This window comes from Calidris pugnax, unplaced genomic scaffold (assembly GCF_001431845.1).
Source record: "Calidris pugnax isolate Ruff unplaced genomic scaffold, ASM143184v1 scaffold277, whole genome shotgun sequence".
NCBI lineage: Eukaryota > Metazoa > Chordata > Aves > Charadriiformes > Scolopacidae > Calidris > Calidris pugnax.
Window position 1 is genome coordinate 1529643 of NW_015091023.1, and position 18083 is coordinate 1547725.

General features: G+C 39.5%; 1 protein-coding gene across 1 annotated transcript in view; it reads left to right on the plus strand.

Moving 5' to 3' along the window:
* The first annotated feature begins 518 nt into the window (after nucleotides 1-518).
* The window catches only part of NCK2 (NCK adaptor protein 2), a 55619-nt gene continuing 38054 nt past the window's right edge, over nucleotides 519-18083 (plus strand). The window contains exon 1 of the mRNA XM_014955835.1: nucleotides 519-590. The gene's annotated coding sequence lies outside the window, so the exon portion shown is untranslated. The remainder of the gene's footprint in view (nucleotides 591-18083) is intronic.

The window sequence follows — 18083 nt, forward strand, 5'->3', positions numbered from 1 at the left end:
TAGTAATCCAGCTGGGTTCCACATCCAAATGTGTGTGAGCGCCTCCTGGGTGGAAATAGTCATGTCCTACACAACTGCGAGCTATGCCTTTACTGATGCACCTCAGTTTTCTACGTGTAACAGCATTGCCCTTTTAGGAATTACGGGCAACTTAAACTGACCAATGTAAAAGTGAAGGAAACAGTAAATAACAGGCCTTTTTCAAATGTAATCTTTCTAAAACTGGGCTGAATTTTTAATTCTGCTTATTGACTGATTTTTCTCTGTGTTATGATGGCTGGGTTGGTAGTTGCTTTCTTTTCTAGATGGTTGGGGTGGTCTGTAGTTAAATTGACCTTGTATCCATTGAGAAAAGTTAAATATGAAGAAGCATTCTATTTTTGCTAAATAGGTAGATCAAGTTAGTATCATGCTGCCTGCTCTTCAGACTCTTTTAGGAGGTTTTGACAGAATGAAAACTACTAAAGTTCTACTAAGTTTAGCGCTTAAACTAAAATATGTGTTTTCTGTTGTTTCAGACAGTGGTGTACTTGACTTTGTTGGAGAGTCCTGCCTTTCACTGCCTGGATCCTTTTAACAGTGTGCCAAAGGTAAGTGGTTCAAGTTCAGTGGTTATTTTGGTAACTAAAGATGAGTGAACTGGATGTATTGCTTGGGTTTGCTTTCATATAGTGTATTACTTGTAATTTTTTATTATTTTTTTTTTAAACTGCTGGATGGATGATTAAATAGCAAGTCTTTTGCCTTCAGTGATCTGAGACAAGTGAATTTTAGTTCTTACTTTCAGAAAAAGACAGGAAAAAAGGATAGGCTCAGATTATTAATTGAGCATTAGATATTGCTACCACAGTTTTTTGCCTCCTACCTCCTGTTACCTGGTGCTTTGACTTAGGATGTTTTCCCCTGAATGTGCTGTAGGCAGGATGTGGTGGTGTGGGAGGTGTGGAGGAGTAGCGGCCGTCCATAGCCTGTGGTAGAGCAGGCTTTGATATTATGCTTTGATTGATTTCTAAAAACTAAGTAATAGCTTGTAAAGTATTGAGAGGAAAGAAGGTTTGTGAGTTTTCTGTGAGAGCAGAATCGAATTGAATTCAGTATGTATGGAGTATCTTCCTGGGCTGGCTCAGAATACCTGAGGTAACTGAAAGAAGCCGATCTTTTCCATAGGATTCATATTGTGGTAGAGTCTGAGTATCTTCTTTTGGTTAATTCATGTACCCTGTTGTCTGTTTTTAGTAACTGTAGTTGATCTCCGTGGCTTAGCATAGATTTATTAACAGAAACTTTTAATAAAATGAAACCTCATTACAACTGTACCAAAAAAAAAAAAGACAAAAAAGCAGAACACTGAATGAATTTTTGGCATTGTAGTGGCTGCAGCATGGAGCAGAAAACTAAGAGTCCTAGTTTGATTCATTATTTTACCAGGTGGATATATTATTTGTTACTCAAATTCTCTGTTTATAAAATAAAAATAATGTTACCTTCTTCAGAAGGAAGTTATGAGGGCTAATTATTGATGATTTCGAGCCTTCAAATAAAAAGCAATGTATGAAGTCCTCAGGTACCTTGATTTTTGCTGTGAGTTCTCTTAAATGCTTGTTCAATGAAGTGTTATCAGATGTTGAAATTAGACTTAATTTATTTAATAAAGTGCAGGTGAACAAGTTAAAATTAAAAATGCAATCCAATCTTAGGCTTAACACCTACATATGTTTTTGCAAATGACTCATTTTCCTTTAAACTGAAAAGGAAATTCTGTAGTACTAGGATGGAAGCTCTGAGGTGCTACAATGGGCTTTTGCATTACACTTTCAGATTATCTGATATACATCTTCAAATGTAATGGACAAAGTTATAATCCTGGCCTTTCTAACCGATCAGATTACAGCCATGAACATTTTGTGTTTAAAGGCTAATAGTGAGAAGTCTTCTGTAATAATTTTTTTTTAGTAGAAACTCCAGTAAGTTTTTGTGTGTCCTGTAGGTAGCAAAATTAAAATGTTTGTGAAATGGCTCTTAATGTAAAAACAAAACAAACACACAATCCTAAAGCAAATGATTCATCAAACTATAGACTTAATCGTACCATAATGATTCTAATTTTCCTACTAAAATTTCTACTCAAAATTAAGGTTGTATTTTACCGCGGCCAAAACTTTCTATTTATTTCAAATGTGTAATATAAAACTCTTTAGAGTTTTATCTTTGGCATCTCTTTCTTGTCCTGTTTTGTAATAGTTTTCATTTAAATGTTCTATGAAGTAATTAAAAAAATAATCCACTGCTCTGTTAAAGGAAATAGATGTTTGGAATTAGGGTTACGGATTTAGAGTCATCTTTATTTGTTGAACTTGTTTCTCTGATATTTGGCACTTAGTAATTTTTTCTTCTACCCTTTAAAACAAGAAACGGGGAGGGGAGTCAAACATGCCCAAAGGGAAGGTGTTTACAGCAGGCAAAGGTTTTATATGCTTCCCAGGACAGCAATGAATAGATACTGGCTCACAGAAAAGAGAAGAGGAAGAACTACTTGGAAATCTCAGTTGGCAGAGGGTGTAGGGGTGTATGTGTGTCTCTGGTTTTTTGTTGGTGGTGGTTTTTTTTCCTCCTTCTCTTTTTTCAGAACTTGCTGTGTCTCATTAGACAACATTTAATTTCAGGAACAAAATTAAATCTAACTTCTATTTTGATACTTTGTCTTTTTCCATTCTTTGTGTGCATGTTTCTGATGGGCTATATTCATCTAGGTAAAGATATGGTTCTGCAAAACATGGAGCATTCTAATGCCTTTCCTGAAAGGAAGTGAATGCATAGGTGTAGGTCCAGTAAAGCTTGCACTTAAAATGCTTTGTTGAACCAGAACATTGTAAAACTTCTGCCTTTTGAAAAGGAAATGCAGTTGGCAGCAGAGTAAATATTCACGAATAACACTCAAACTGCTCTTAAACTTCACTGAACCGTGGACAATAATGTGTCCTTATAGGATCTTGTTGAGTCAGAACTACAGTGTAATTAGTGTTTGGTTGTAAAGATCTGCCAGCACGTCTTTTATCTAGCAAGCTGGCTTTTTTCAGTTGTTTGTTTCCATTTTTTTTTCTTCATGCTTTCTTTTTTTTTTTTTTAAGGAAGAGAACTGTATGGAAAGGCAGTGTTTATTTAAACAAAAAACAAAAATTCTCTCATTTCTGCAATCAGATTAGTATGAATTTACAGCTGAAGTCTAATGTTCTGGCAGTTTATTGCAATCATTCAGTTGTTGCAAATCTGAAACTATCCTAAAAGCATTTAAACTATACATTATATTGCATGTAGTGGTATTCTGCATTTTTTAACTTGTTCTTCAGTCAATTACAGTCTTGAAACAAAAAATGAATTGCATCATGTATTTTCATGATAGAGTATTTTGAAAAGGGATTACAGTATTAGTATGACATTCCAACTTGATGCAGCTGTCTGTGGTGTATCAAATACCAATGTTTTTTGGTATTTTTCTATGGATCGGCATGTTTGTAGTTGTTGATTTTTGAGGAGTTTAAACCCAAGGAAAACAATGCCTGTTCTTAACGTTTTGTGTGAGTGAGTTATGGGAAGTTTTGATTCTGACAGTAGCTAAGAGAATGCAAGGTATGCACTGAGTGGATGTCTGGATTCCTTTCCCTGAAAAAACAGAAAAGTTTTCTGTAATTACGTCAATTTTCTCAGGTGCCTAAAGTGTTGATTTTAAGCCTTTGAATGCAACTTCAGCATTACTTAAATATATTTACAGACATTTAGTATAATAAATGAATTTATAGAATACTGGCCATTATGTTATGCTAATGGCATAATACTTTCTAACCTGTAATTGTGGATAGGGAGGAAGAACAATTTGATCCCACTCCTATACCCCCATAACCACAGGTTATAAATTTGTCTTCCCTGAATGATGTAATTTTAGTACTTTTAAAGATTTTTTTTTTACTAGGTTTTTTTTTTCCTCTTTGTAGTAATAGTATTTCTTTGCATGAAAATACAGGCATGCTTTTATTTACTAATAATATCAAAGTAGATTATTAATAATCACTTGTCTCTAATATTTTTCCAGCTTTGGTAGCTTCAGGTGCAACTCAAGTTTGTAGAAATCAAAAGAACTTGTTATGGCCCATAAATGGCCTCTGCAGTGTACTTTAACTGCAATCCATATGGATTCCTCATCGGAGAACGCTGTACAGCTTTCATCAATACATGAAAACTCAGTTCAGTAAAAATAAAACAATGACCACATTTTTCCTGGTGGAAGTAGTTTTGTGGATTGATAGCCAGGATGGACTTTGGCTGTCTTCTCATCCAGCGTGTCAGTTTTTCTGAGCCAAAAGAAAGCTTTGCCTGCTGGAAAGAATCTACCGTGTTGCTCGTGAATATAGCGATGAGTTAAGCTATAGATATGAAATAGATATATGTGAGTAAGCTAAGGTTAAGCTTGTCCCAGAGTATGATTGTGAACTGAGCACAAAACACGCGGTGACCCACCTTACTGCCCTGACCAGTGTTCAGAGGAATGCTACTGGTAGAACTGGTTACTGAGCCCCTATTTCTGTGGTTTCTGAATAAACATATCCCTGCATTACACCAGTTTCAGTGAAAAGATTTGAATGTGGACTGCACTTTCGGGGGACAGCTTCTGGCTTAGAATATGATCCTGAGAAGCTCTTTGAGATAGCTTTATGCAAGATACGTCACAGGGAGGGTATCCTGACACACTGAAGGCGTTTGTCATTTAGGTGAGTGGTGCGCGTAAAGGCACAGGTCGGGGAAAGTCATCTCGAGGCTTTTGGGATGCAGGGCATGAGAACAGTCCTTGTGCCAGCCCGATGTAGTGCGATAGGGCTGTATCAGCACAGGGATGGGTCAGTAATCATAGAATCATAGAATGGTTTGGGTTGGAAGGGACCTCAAAGATCATGGAGTTCCAACCCCCCTGCCACAGGCAGGGACACCTCCCACTAGAGCAGGTTGCTCAAGGGCACATCCAGCCTGGCCTTGAACACTTCCAGGGATGGGGCATCCACAACTTCCCTGGGCAACCTGTTCCAGTGTCTCACCACCCTCATAGTAAAAAATTTCTTCCTGATATCTAATCTGGATCTTCTTTCTTCCAATTTAAAACCGTTTCCCCTTGTCCTATCATTACCCTTCCTGGCAAAGAGTCCCTCTCCGGCTCTCCTGTAGGCTCCCTTCAGATATTGAAAGGCCACTATACGGTCTCCCCGGAGCCTTCTCTTCTCCAGGCTGAACAATCCCAGCTCCCTCAGCCTGTCTTCATAGGAGAGGTGCTCCATCCCTCTGATCATCTTCGTGGCCCTCTGCTGCATCTGTTCCAGCCGGTAATCCCAAGCACTCCTGAAGGAGGAAGCAGATTAGCGGTTATTCCAAGGTCTAACTGCCCCATAACAGAGCTGTTGCCATCTGCTTGCAGACATCTCCCGGAGATGCCCTTCCCTCAGGTTTCTGAGGGGTTCCGTGCCTGTTGGGTAGCTCTGTGGGGCTGGCTGCTTGAGGTGGTGCTTTGCAGAAGCAGGCACGCAGCTGGTGCTGGCGTAGGGCACTTACAAAATCAGCCAAAGGCTTGTGTTTCCATTTGATAGTGGCTGGAAGGCAGTTCTTCTGGGTGTGGAGGCTTTGAGGGGACTTTAAATGATTCATTGTTCTCATTGGAGTTGGTGTGTAGTAAAAATACAGCTAAACCTTTAAACGTGTATTTTCAGTAGTGCTCTTAACATGTTCCATGTAACATCATATTCAAATGGTATGTGTTACATCAAATGTGTTATGATATTAAAAATCAGTTCAGTTTGTTGAAATACTGCCTTTTAGTGAATGGGAAGGAATTGTACGCACGGTTCATCTCATTTGTATCTGGCCAATGGTTTTATGTGCATTACCCGGGGGCGCTCTGGCTAACTGCTGGAATTGGTGGGTTTCACAGAACAGAAAATATTTAAAGGTTGGCGTGGTATATTTGCTGTGGAATTCTGTTTCTAATAACTCGGTTAATTAATCTTGGATTACAATTACTGTTTGCACTGTAGTAACAAAGCTCAAATTGTACTAAGCAGAGAGGACTGAGAAAATGAGCTTGTCGTGTTGTTTATTTTTTAAGCCAGTAGTAATGCAAAGCATAGAATACCAGGCATACAGACACAAGCCTTTTACCGTCTATTTTTCTTTCCCTGATTTGAAGTTTGAGTGTCTCATTTTAAGACATCACAGGCTCCTTGCAGTCTCCTGGGTTTAACCCCCGCTTTCCTTTGTGCTCTCTCTTCACACCCTTTTGTTTCAGGGATCCCCTGCAGCTTCTCATCTTCTCCCTTCTTATTTTGTAGCCTGTTGTCTGAGCCAGCTGCTCTTAGTTGTTCCCCATAATAGACCCTCTGAGCAGCTTATTTTCTACCTGCTCTGTCACCCTCTTCCCCCCTCCCGTTCTTTTAAATGAACCTACTCTGGCTTTTTGATTCGGCAGCTGTATGTGCAATCCTTCCAACAAATCCCTTGCTGCTGTCATTGCTACTCACATGGGTTTTTTCCTCACTAGTCTGAGACCTTGCATTTTCTTTTAGCACTTCTCTCTGTGACGACTTGTTCCACCTCTTCCCACTGTCCTATAAAATTTACATGTAGCCTGATTTTTAAATTTTTTTTAGTGTGAAATACTGACATCTTAACAGACATGTTCCTATATGCAAGTTAAGTATCTCCTCTGATGCAAGCAAGCTATTGCACTTGTTAAAGAGATCCTTTGCCTGAAGCAGCAGGTAGTTTGGGGGAGCTGGATTTCCCCAAGAGGCTGATTTTGAATTATCTTGCACCAAAATCAGTAGGCTTTTGTCTTTCTGGGCTTAGCACATTCTCTGATAAGCTGGGTTGTCTCATACCATTAGTTCTCAAGTTATCACATACCAGCCCAAAAAATGCTGTTGAATGAGGGTTAGACCTCTCTTTATATTTGATCTCTGAATTTGTCTTTCAAGATTAAACAGTCAGAGTATTAGTTTTCCATTTTTAATTCTCCCTCGAGATTACTGAATAGCATTTTCTACCGGCTCTGGATTTGTATAGGATCTGGAAAGGTCTGTTCCATTATTGCTAGAGAGAGTGCTGGTTTATAATGATGAAGATCAAGGTGTTTGGTAAGTTAAAGCATTTATCTCAAAAGGGTGTGACATCCTTGGGTTTACTTTAATGTTTTGACTAGAACTACAAACCTGATGTGTGTGTTGTGTATATGTTTATAAAACTGGTTTTGAAACTAGCTGGTAAGCAAGGTTTTGACAGTTGTGCTCTTTAGAAATGGAATTTGTCGTCAGAGGGATAATGGAATCTTGCATTCTCAACTGCTGACCTGTGCTTCAGGCGGGGCTGCTGTAACATACTTTTAGAATACAATAAGCTGCTGAAATTTCAGGAAGTCTTGAGCTGTGAGCTGTAACCATGTGACTGGTGGCCAAAATGGGAGTCTCCCATATGTATGCTGAGTTTATGTCCAGTTGCGTGAGGAGCGGCTGATGCTGTGTATTCTGCAGGAATAAAAGGTGGTGGCAGAGAGATCAGTAGGTTGCTGTGACCTGCTCCCTGGCTGTGGTTCAGGAGAAGCAGAAGAAAATGACGGTACACAGCAGGCCACTAGTCAGACTAAGGATTCTGTCCTGTAAGTGGTGACTGGGCATCTCTGCATCCTGAGCCTGTACCCTGACTAATTCTGTAGAATCATTAAAAATAAGAGTAACAAAATATATATAACAAAAAATAAGAGTAAGAAAACCAAAGGGCAGCATTTAATGCAGGGACACAGTACTGCTTACCTTTTTGGAACTAAAGCTCGGTTTCAGAGAATCACAGAGCATCACAGAATGGTAAGGGTTGGAAGAGATCATCTAGTCCAACCCCCCTGCCAAAGCAGGTTCACCTAGAGCAGGTTGTGCAGCAATGCATCCAGGTGGATTTTGAATATCTCCAGAGAGACAGAGTCCACCACCTCTGTGGGCAGCCTGTTCCAGTGCTCTGGCACCTTCAAAGTAAAGAAGTTCCTCCTTATGTTGAGATGGAATTTCCTGTGTTCCAGCTTGTCTGTTGCCCCTTGTCCTGTCACCAGGCACCACTGAGAAGAGTCTGGCCCCATCCTCTTGACACCCACCCTTAAGAAATTTATAAGCATTGATGAGATCCCCTCTCAGTCTTCTCTTCTCTAGGCTAAACAGACTGAGGTCTCAGTCTTTCCTCATAAGAGAGGTGCTCCAGTCCCTTGATCATCTTTGTAGCCCTCTGCTGGACTCTCTCCAGTAGTTCCTTGTCTTTCTTGATCTGGGGGGCCCAGAACTGGACACAGTACTCCAGAAGTGACCCTACCAGGGCAGAGTAGAGGGGAAAGATAACCTCTCTCAACCCGCTGGCTGTGTTCTTCTTAGTGAACCCCAAGAGACCATTGGCCTTTTTGGCCACCAGGGCACACTGCTGCCTCATGGTCAACTTGCTGTCCCCCAGGACTCCCAGGTCTCTCTCTACAGAACTGCTTTCCAGCAGGTCAGCCCTAACTTGTACTGGTGTATGAGGTTATTCCTCCCTAGGTGCAGGACCCTACACTTGCCCTTGTTGAATTTCATTAGATTCCTCAATGTTTCGTCAGGTTTCAGGTCTGAGGTTTCAAACCTAAATATATAACACACTAGAGGAGCAGGAATGAGACATCAAATACCACTTCAGTCTGAGACCTGTTCCTCAGACATTAATTTTCAACAAGGTGCTTAAGAACAAGAACAAATAAAAATGCTTGGTATTAGTCACTTGAAGCATTCAGAGGTTCTGTGATGCAGGAAAGGAAAAGGGATATCTCTTCTCTAAGTTCTCCCAAAGGTCCAGGAGGTGAAAGGGATGCACACATCTTCCCCCTTCTCCCTATTCTCTTCCCCACCTCGAGGTATCTTCTGAATTTTTATATACTTGTTCCTGCTTCTGATGAGCCAAGGGATTGTAATTTGCCGCTCCTTTCATACACTGCTCCACAAGTCTCAATATTTATCTATGAGTTTTCTTTCAAAAGCCTTTTTCATTGAGGCTAGATGCAGATTTGGTAACACTATTGGCTGCTCTAAGATCTAATTTAGATAATGAAGAAATCGTCTTACTTCTGTTGTAGTATTACTTAAAACAGAGTTGTGGTGTGTCCCTCTTGAATTTTGACTACAATTAGTAGTAAAGTACTACAAGAAGCTGTCAAGTACTAAATATTTTGTGTGGTTCTCAACTCAACTTGTATATGAAACAATGATGGCATAGCCACTTTTATTGAAACTCAGTAGCAATATACATTTTAAAATGTGTATTGATCTACAGGTAACAAGAACTCTGTGGCTAAACTTCCAAATTTCAGATTTGTGGATTTGAACCTATTTTTCCTTTATTTAATCTTGGCTCTGGTACAGATATTAATCCCCACAGTGTGTCTCCATCTTTGGAAATTATTTGGCTGCCATTATTCCCTTTCACATTTGTTGATGCGTTTTATTGTTATCTGGTGGGGGGGAGGAAGAAAATGTGTCTGTGAGCGTGTGAGAATAGAATGTCTCATCAGTGTAAGAGTACATAACATTTGTGGATTAAAGGGAATGTCATGTAGCAGCCAAAGCCAAATGTTCAGTTTTGAACTGATTTATTTATTGCAGGGAGATTTTATTCAGAAAAGTGAGACATTTCTGGCAGAAGATAAAACAGTACAAGGAGATTTAGAGGAGTTTGGAAAGATTAAGTTTTGTTCAAGTACTGGAACTGAGAATGAGAATAAAGAAGGACAAGAATCTGGTGTCACCAGGCAATTTTGGTCTCTATTGAATGTATATTTTGCTCGTAGGAATGTAGGCTTTTCTAATTGCTTATTCTTGGTTTTTGGATAACTTTCTATGAAAAAAACTAGATATTCTTAGTCTTTATCCGGTAACATTTTGCTTTCAGAAGCTTATCTTTGTAGGTGCAGCAGTTCTGGTGCAGTGGAAAATTATGTTGGGGGAATAGTAGTGGAACAATTTTTTAGGTTGTCTGTGTAAGCTGTGTTAAAGCAGCTGACACCTGAACTGCTACACAAGAGTTCAGAATACGGAGCATCCTCCTAATGCGCTTACAGCAGCCTGTGTTCTCTGGAACACACCTGGCAGAAGGGTTTCAGTCAATCCCCTTTCATCCTTTTTCCCCTTTGGTGAATGGTGTTTCTCTCTCAGTTTTGCATCCCTCCCCTTCGACTGAAGAATTAATAATAGCTTGCTGCTGTAATTGTGTGGCAGAGCACTCACAAGTACTATTTTTTTTGGAAGAGGGCCTCATTTGAGCTGGACTATGTGAGAAATAATTTGATTGAAATAAATGAGTGCTGTCAGCATTCCAGACCAAAAATTTAGCCTGGACTTTGAAGTTAAAGCATATAGGGCAGTTTGTTTTGAAACTTGTTTTATTTTGAAAGGTGTGAGGGATAAAGCTTCCTCTGCACTTGTGTTTTGGGAGTGGTAAGAGAGGATTCCTGTCTGGACTCTGTTCTTCTAACTGTTGGGTGGAAGGAGGACAGATAACTTCAGGAGGGGACTGAGATGGCCCTTTCTTGCCTGGGCTGATCCTTTTCTGCGTGTGTAGTGTTAGCATAGCAGTCAGTCTGACCAACAAGAGATTTGTAAAACTGCAGCATTCACTCACGTCTCATACAAGATCCAAGAGTGTCTTCATTTAAACTTTGCTTTCTCTTGGTATGCGTCCGATCAGGAAATTAAAAGGAGAGCTTTCCAAGTAACTGTCTTGTAGTCCAATCTTCTTCAGGAAGATGTACAGATTTATACAGGAATAAATTTAATGGTGTTAGCTGTTTCTTAATGAAATCTAACACTATATCTTTCAAGCTGCCTGCTTGGTTACATACATAAGCCCAGAATCAAGAATGATATCTTGCATCCGGTGATTATTTTTACCTGTAATATTCAAAGATACTGCTTCTAGAAAGTAGCTTTTTGCCTGAGAAACTCTCCTAGATATGAGAAATAGATACTCAGTAACTGCAAATTCAGGTAAAAATCTGTAGAACTTTGCCTTGAAACTTACACTGAGAAGTATCTTGATTTTTTTTTTTTTTTTTTTTTTTTTTTAAAAAAAAAAAAAAAAAAAAAAAAAAAAAAAAAAAAAAAAAAATTTTTTTTTTTTTTTTTTTTTTTTTTTTTTTTTCACTGCCACATGCACCTTTTTATATTGGACAAAAATTCTGGTCCAGGTGACCTGGTAAAAAAATCCAGAAGTCTGAGAATTTATTCAGTCTTTGAAACGACAGTAAACTGCAAAGTTCACGGAAACAGAGTCTGAACAGGGTCCTTAACTTTCTAGGTCATAGAACACTAAGTATTTTAAAAATTGTTTTAATATACATATTTTTCACATTTTCCTACTGTCATGAGATAGATTGAATGGGTTTTTTTGTAAAGCAATTGATAAATTGCTTAAGACTATAAAGTGAACATTGTCTAGAAATGGACAATGTACTCTTTTTTTTCCTTAAACAGCTTTGGTTGGGAATAAATGCATTTTTGAACTGAACAAACATCCCTTCCTCTTTCTAGTTAAAAAGTGAATATATGATATTTCTATTGGGGAACAGAAGGTCAGCAGTTCAATTTTATTTTCAGCATTTTATAGACAGTTTAAAGTGAAATCTCTTGAAAAGTAGGTAACAGTGTTTCAAGGGATTAGCAGTAAAATGTAGCAATCCACAGTGATTCTGAGCTTTGTCCTTCTGTGCGAGATCAAGGTTAAACTTCTTATGTCTGAGGTCTGTTCTTTGTTTATACAATACGTAAATGTACTAACACTTCTACTGAAGTATAATTCCTGCAGACTATTGAATGTTTGAGCCAGGGGAAAAGAAGAAGCAGTGGAAGCAAATCGTTCAAATGCTTTTTTTTTTTTTTTTTTTTAATCTTGAAAGAAATTCAAGGATGTCTCCTTTATAAAATTTCATGGCATTCACCTTATCCTGAGTGGCTGGCCATCTTAATTTCAAGGCGAGAAGGAAGGTTTATTGATAGTGAGGATGAAAGTGCATGAACAGCGATATACTTAATTTCTTCTTCTGCAGAGCATGTTTCATCAGTCTATCATATAGATAAAATTACCTAAATGTCCTCTCAGTTTGGTTTGGGTTTTTTGGGGAGGGGGGTTTTGGGTCTTTTTTTGTACGGTCTCCTGTGCTTGGCTTCCTCCTGCCCCCTTTTTGTAAGGGAACTATGGAGAGGTTGGTTGGTCTGAAGTGATTTGTAATTTTGTTTTGTCTAGACACCTAATGTATGTTGTATTTTTCCTGGACCTTCCCCTCCTTCCATTTTGTTTGTTTGTTTGTTTTTCCCAATGTATTTCCAAATGTATAGTTAAGCTTAAATGTTGTCTGCTGGGAGGAATGGAGAGATAACAGTCCAGAGCAACAACAACAAACATTAAGCTTATCCCCGTCTCTGACTTAGTAGAAACACACATAAACCAATGTGGAGATGTGGCCATTCATCATTGCTGCTCTTTTAGAGGCGAGATGAGGTCTCTTTTCCCAAAAGTTTCCTTTAGCGCAGTTGAGCTGTTCATTAGCTGTGTGGCTTTTCTGAAACTGCTTTTAAAAGAATTCAGGAAAAGGTGAGCCGATGCTCTTTGCCGCCACTCTCGCTGTATTTATTTAACTGTGAGGCAGCGTTTGGGGTTCTGTTGTGTTTACTCTGCAGCCAAGAAACACAGGCCATCTGCAGTAGTTGCATCTACGTAGGCTGCTGATGGAATCAGAACGGGAGCCTGTCTGCTGGTGGAGCTTGCAGCAACTGATGAAGGAAAGGGAGGTTGGGGACAGACGGCACAAGCATGTAGGGGCTAAAGGCTGGAGGAAGGGGTTGGTAGGGAGGGGTTTTAGCTGGCTGTGTCTGGTTGGAGTTGCCTTAGACTTTCTTTTTCCCCCCTCTTTCAATGGACTAAGCCCAGCGATGATAACTTAGTAATTCACACTCCTTATGCTTTCTGATAAATATATAAGAAGAGGGCATGAAAAGATGCAAGTTTGTATAGTTTTCAAGATACGGGGAAATACCTTCTTCCAAAAATACCATCTGGGTTGGATGAAGCACTAATAAAATCATCCAACTACAAAAATCCTCACTCTGTTTTTTTTTGCCTGGTCTCTAGAAGATTGCCAGTACTGTCTGTAAATCTTTGTCCAGCTTTCCAAATGAAATAAAAATACAAATTTCTTAACCCCCCCTCTATCCACTCTCTCTCCCTGTCCACTCCATGCCAAACAAGCTGAAATATTTGCACTTGGGTTTTTTTTAATCCCTTATGGTTGTCTTTAGTCAATTTCCTAATAGTCATCCAGAAAGATTTAAGCTAGGTTTTTATTATAAGCCCTTTGCCCTATGTGTTGGTGACCATAATCAATTTCAGCTTAGCTAAAAATCTATTAAAATGTGTTCTCTGTAACTTCTATTATTATTATCATTATCTCTCTTTTAAGCATGCACCAGTACAGGTTGGGGGTTGACTGGCTGGAGAGCAGCTCTGAGGAAAAAGACCTGGGAGTCCTGGTGGACAACAGGATGACCATGACCCAGCTATGTGCCCTTGTGGCCAAGAAGGCAAATGGCATCCTTGGGTGCATCAAGAAGAGTGTGGCCAGCAGGTCGAGGGAGGAACATGAGGAGGAATTTCTTCACTTTGAGGGTGGCAGAGCACTGGAACAGCCTGCCCAGAGAGGTGGTGGAATCTCTGTCTCTGGAGATATTCAAAACCCACCTGGCTGTGTTCCTGTCCAACCTGCTCTAGGTGAACCTGCCTTGGCAGGGGGTTTGGACTAGATCTCCAGAGGTCCCTTCCAACCCCGTATCATTCTGTGATTCTGTAAGTTATAAGGCTTCTAACTAGTACTGCAAAACTTTAACAGGCTTTACTGTAATACCAGCTTGTTCTAGTAGAATACCAGTTTTTCTCCTTTGAAACAGATTTTTAAATTTAAATAATCTGTCAGAAGCAAAAAAAGGAACACTGCCTACTTTATAATAGGCATGCTGTTCCAGAAGGGGTATAGAAATGTCCTTTTCTTTTTAAGTAAGACATCAAAAGATTTTTAAAAACTTAGCTTTCCGAAACAGCAGAGTGCTTATCACATAAATAGGATAGTACTTAGTATTATAAGTTTTAAAGACTGTCACATTGATTAAACATTTGTGTCTTGAACTGCCTCGGACCAGAAAATCTTGTGGCATAGCAGTATTACTAATGAAATTTAAAAAATACAAAATTGGGAAGGTTAGCTCATATGGAGGTCACAGCATGAAACAGAGCAAGCATCGTATGAAATTAGGGTTGTGTTGCATGAGTTAATAGAAGGCCAGAACTCACATTTGTGTTCTTCTAGTGCTGTAGCAGCCTACTAATAGGCCCTGATGGCGTTCTCTTTCTACCACTAGAGAGGCAACAGACTAAAGCATCTGCCACTTTCTCAAAAAAATGTTAGCAATTTTATTCTTACCTAATAATATTTTCCACTGTTGTGACAGCATTGTGTCCTTTTCTTACAATTTCCACTTTTTCTGAGACCCTATGCCTCAAATTATGAAACCGTATTAGTCTGAATAATGGGCAGCTGTGACTATGAGGTGACCTTGACATACAACAAAGGGAGGGAAGATGAGAGCTGGGACATGGCCCTCACTCCATTTGTTGTGCTTTGGCAGCCTCTGCTTTTGAGGGCTTCCCCGCTGCTCTTGCCTGGTAGATACTGGTGCTACACCTTCTTGCTGGAGTGGGTTTGGAGAGCTGGAAAGGGCTTTGCCATCACCTACAGCCACCAGAGATGGCCATCACCAAGACTCTGGGCTGCAGGCAAAACGTGTGTGGGTCTCACCGAGGAGATCCACACTTTGTGATTCCCTTTCCTTAAACGACGAGTTTACATTTTAAAAGACCGTTTGAAGCAGTTCCTGCTTATTTCATCTGGGCAGGCTGATTTGTGTGATAGGCTTCATGAAAACATTGTGTGGGAAATTTTTTTTTACAAACATCCTTTTATACGTTATTATATAAACATATATAAAGTGAGATTTCTTCTTTGTTGAATGGTAAAGTGCTGTACTGACTCCTTAGCAGGAAGGATGTATTTCTGGGTGTTTCTCATCTGTATTCTCCACTGTTTCTTTGTGTGTCTTTTTAAAAGACTTCTAAGCCACTTACAGGACAAAAAAACAAGCTTAACTTTTGTGCTGTATCGGAGCTACGCAGAAAGTCGTTACCACTAAACTAGTCTTGAGGTTTCCTGTTTGCAGTTGTTCTGTAATGAGAGATACAAGGCGCCGGAGTGTAGCTGCGGTGGTATTAAGAGATCGGGATCTCAGATACGTTGTGGGGCCGAGAGAGAAGCAAACGTTGCTTAGAAGCTGTCAGAGGCATCCGCTGGAAGAAGCGAAAACCCCAAACCTGGCAGCATTGTGCCCCGACACAATGGCAGGCGATACAGAGGGGACAAGGGTTTGAGGTGCGTGGCGGTGGAAGGCCATCAGGTGCCTTCGAGATGAAGCTAGTACAGTTCTAAATTACTGGTTAATTAAGAATGCTCCTTCGCTTTTTTTGAAGACGCACAGCCCACTTACATTTTAGGGAGAGGTGCCCTCTAAAAAGAATTGCGCTTGCGGCCCTTGTAGAAGTGGGCCGTGGCGGGGCAGCCCCTCCGACGTGATTAACCGTTCCACCGGGCTGTATCGCCCTCACAGTTTTATCTGTAATTACTGTGGCTTTTTTTCTCCTAAGTGACTCATACGTAAAACGAGCACTTTTGCACCTAAGAACAAACGCTTTGGGACCTGCCAGAAGGGCTCCTGGTGCCTGCTGAGCCTGCCTTTGAAGTCACCCCTGCGGCTGGGCCTGCCTGGCAGCTGGCTCTTAATCTGTGTGGGCTGGGGTAGGCCTAAATCAGGAGCTCAAATGAAGTGAAAAAAATACAGAAAAAACCCATTTTGTTCCTGCCTGTCTTCCTTAAAACCCTTCTAATAAGTACTAATTGCACATCCATAATCTGCTGGTATGCTCTGTGGGCTTTTGGGGGGGTTCCTTTGTTTCTTTTCCTTTATTTTACTTTGGGATTAGAGCTCATCTGACTGCTGGGTGGTGTTATCAAGGACGTCTACTTTATACTTTCAAATTAGTGGCACAACTGCAGCTCTCCAGAACTTCTTCATGGCTCCAAATTTTCCTCAGAGTTGATGCAAAAGCTGTAAAAGCTTTGTGGATGGTTCTGTAATTTTGGGATGCATTTTAAGATTTAAAGTGTTTAATTTTACTTATTATTTTTTATACCCTAGTTAATGACAGAAAAGAAAACGGTTGTCACTGTAAAATAATTCTGTAGAGTAGAAATAAGTATTAATATTTTTTTCTTACATCACATGCAGGAAATTTTATGTTCTAATTCTGTACTTATTCTATGATCATATTTCATATATTCCAGATGCAGTTTAATGACTTTTTATAGTTCTTAATGAGCTGAACTGCACTTCTTTTGGCACCTTCAGTTTGCATTTCCTGATGTGAGCTTGTTGCTATAAGTTTTTCCTTTTCAAAGAAAGGATCAGGGAGAGGGGATGCAGAAAACCCCTAGAACTTCTTACCTCACTTTTTAAACAGGATATTCTTTTAACCATATAATAATTCTTTCATAAATGCTAAATCGTGACAGTAGGTTGGGAAAGTAATAAAACATTCCTCCTTTGTAGTGGATCTGTTTATTTCCATCTTTGTTCATGTTTATTCTTTTGAGTTTCCACTCATCCTTGCTCTCAGCTTTGGAAAACTGACCCTCCTAAGGTACTGACAGCAGCTTCTATTGATTGTGACTGTGTCTTCAGTTTGCACATCAAAGTAAATTAGATAATAATTACTTGCACTTACTCAGCTATCACTTTTAGTTCAGTGGTCAATGCATCCTAATGAGACCTAATAGTGAAATACCCCAAATTAATTGTCAAGCTTGTGTTAAAACAGTCAGCAATTTAGACAACCCAGGTTTGTGGGGTTTTTCTGCTCAGGTATTGGTTTGGCACCTCAAAACTGCATAGCCAGATGATGAATGTTTAGTCACTAGAGGTATTTAGTTAACTTTCTTTAAAAGAGGGGGAAGGTATTTTTACAATAATTTTTGGTGCAGTGACCTCTTTCCAAAGAAATGTGTCCCTTGGGGTGGATTGACACACATTACATGCAGTATTAAAGTGTTAAACTGCAGAAGCAGTTAGACAAGGTGGCCTTTATGTGATCCATCTTCATTTGTCTGAGCACCGGCAAATAACCCACGTAACAAAGCATGAAAGGGTTTTACTGGTTTTAACGAAGGGCAATGGTTTGCCATAATTTGGTTCAGCTTGTTTACTTTCTTTATACTTGTGCATTTTGAGATTTTCTTGTAGCCATCATTAGAAATAAGATATTTTGGTTGGTTTAGGTTAACTTTGGCATTTGCATGAAGGAGATGATATAGTATGTCCAAAAGGTATATTCTTTAACCAGAAGTTTTAATTTGAATTCACATTTCTGTTCTTTTTAATGCTTTCTGAGTTGTGTCTTTGAGTTTGGTGCTTTATTGACCCTCAAGAATCGTGCGAAACAATCTCAAATGTAGAGATGCTCTTTTTTGAGACCTTTCTGTATGTCAAAACTATTCATCCAGGCTGATCTTTCAAAAAAAACCTAACCACACACCCACACACACCACAAAGAAAACAACTGTAAGTGAAAACAAAACTTCAAACCTCCTGAAACAGTAGGCAGGCTAATCAGAGATTGCATCTTTATAAATAAGAAAGCTTCAGACTTAGCATGTACTTCAGATGAAGTGATCTAATACAAGTCGTTTTACTAATTACAGAATGCAGTAGGCACATCAGCTTACTGTGAAACAGGCCTTGGTAGAAAGAGACTCTTTTTAAATTTTCCATAACTGTGTTAGATTAGAAGGCCAAATATTACCTATTTGCTATAGCTTAGGGAAGATTAACTGGACCCCA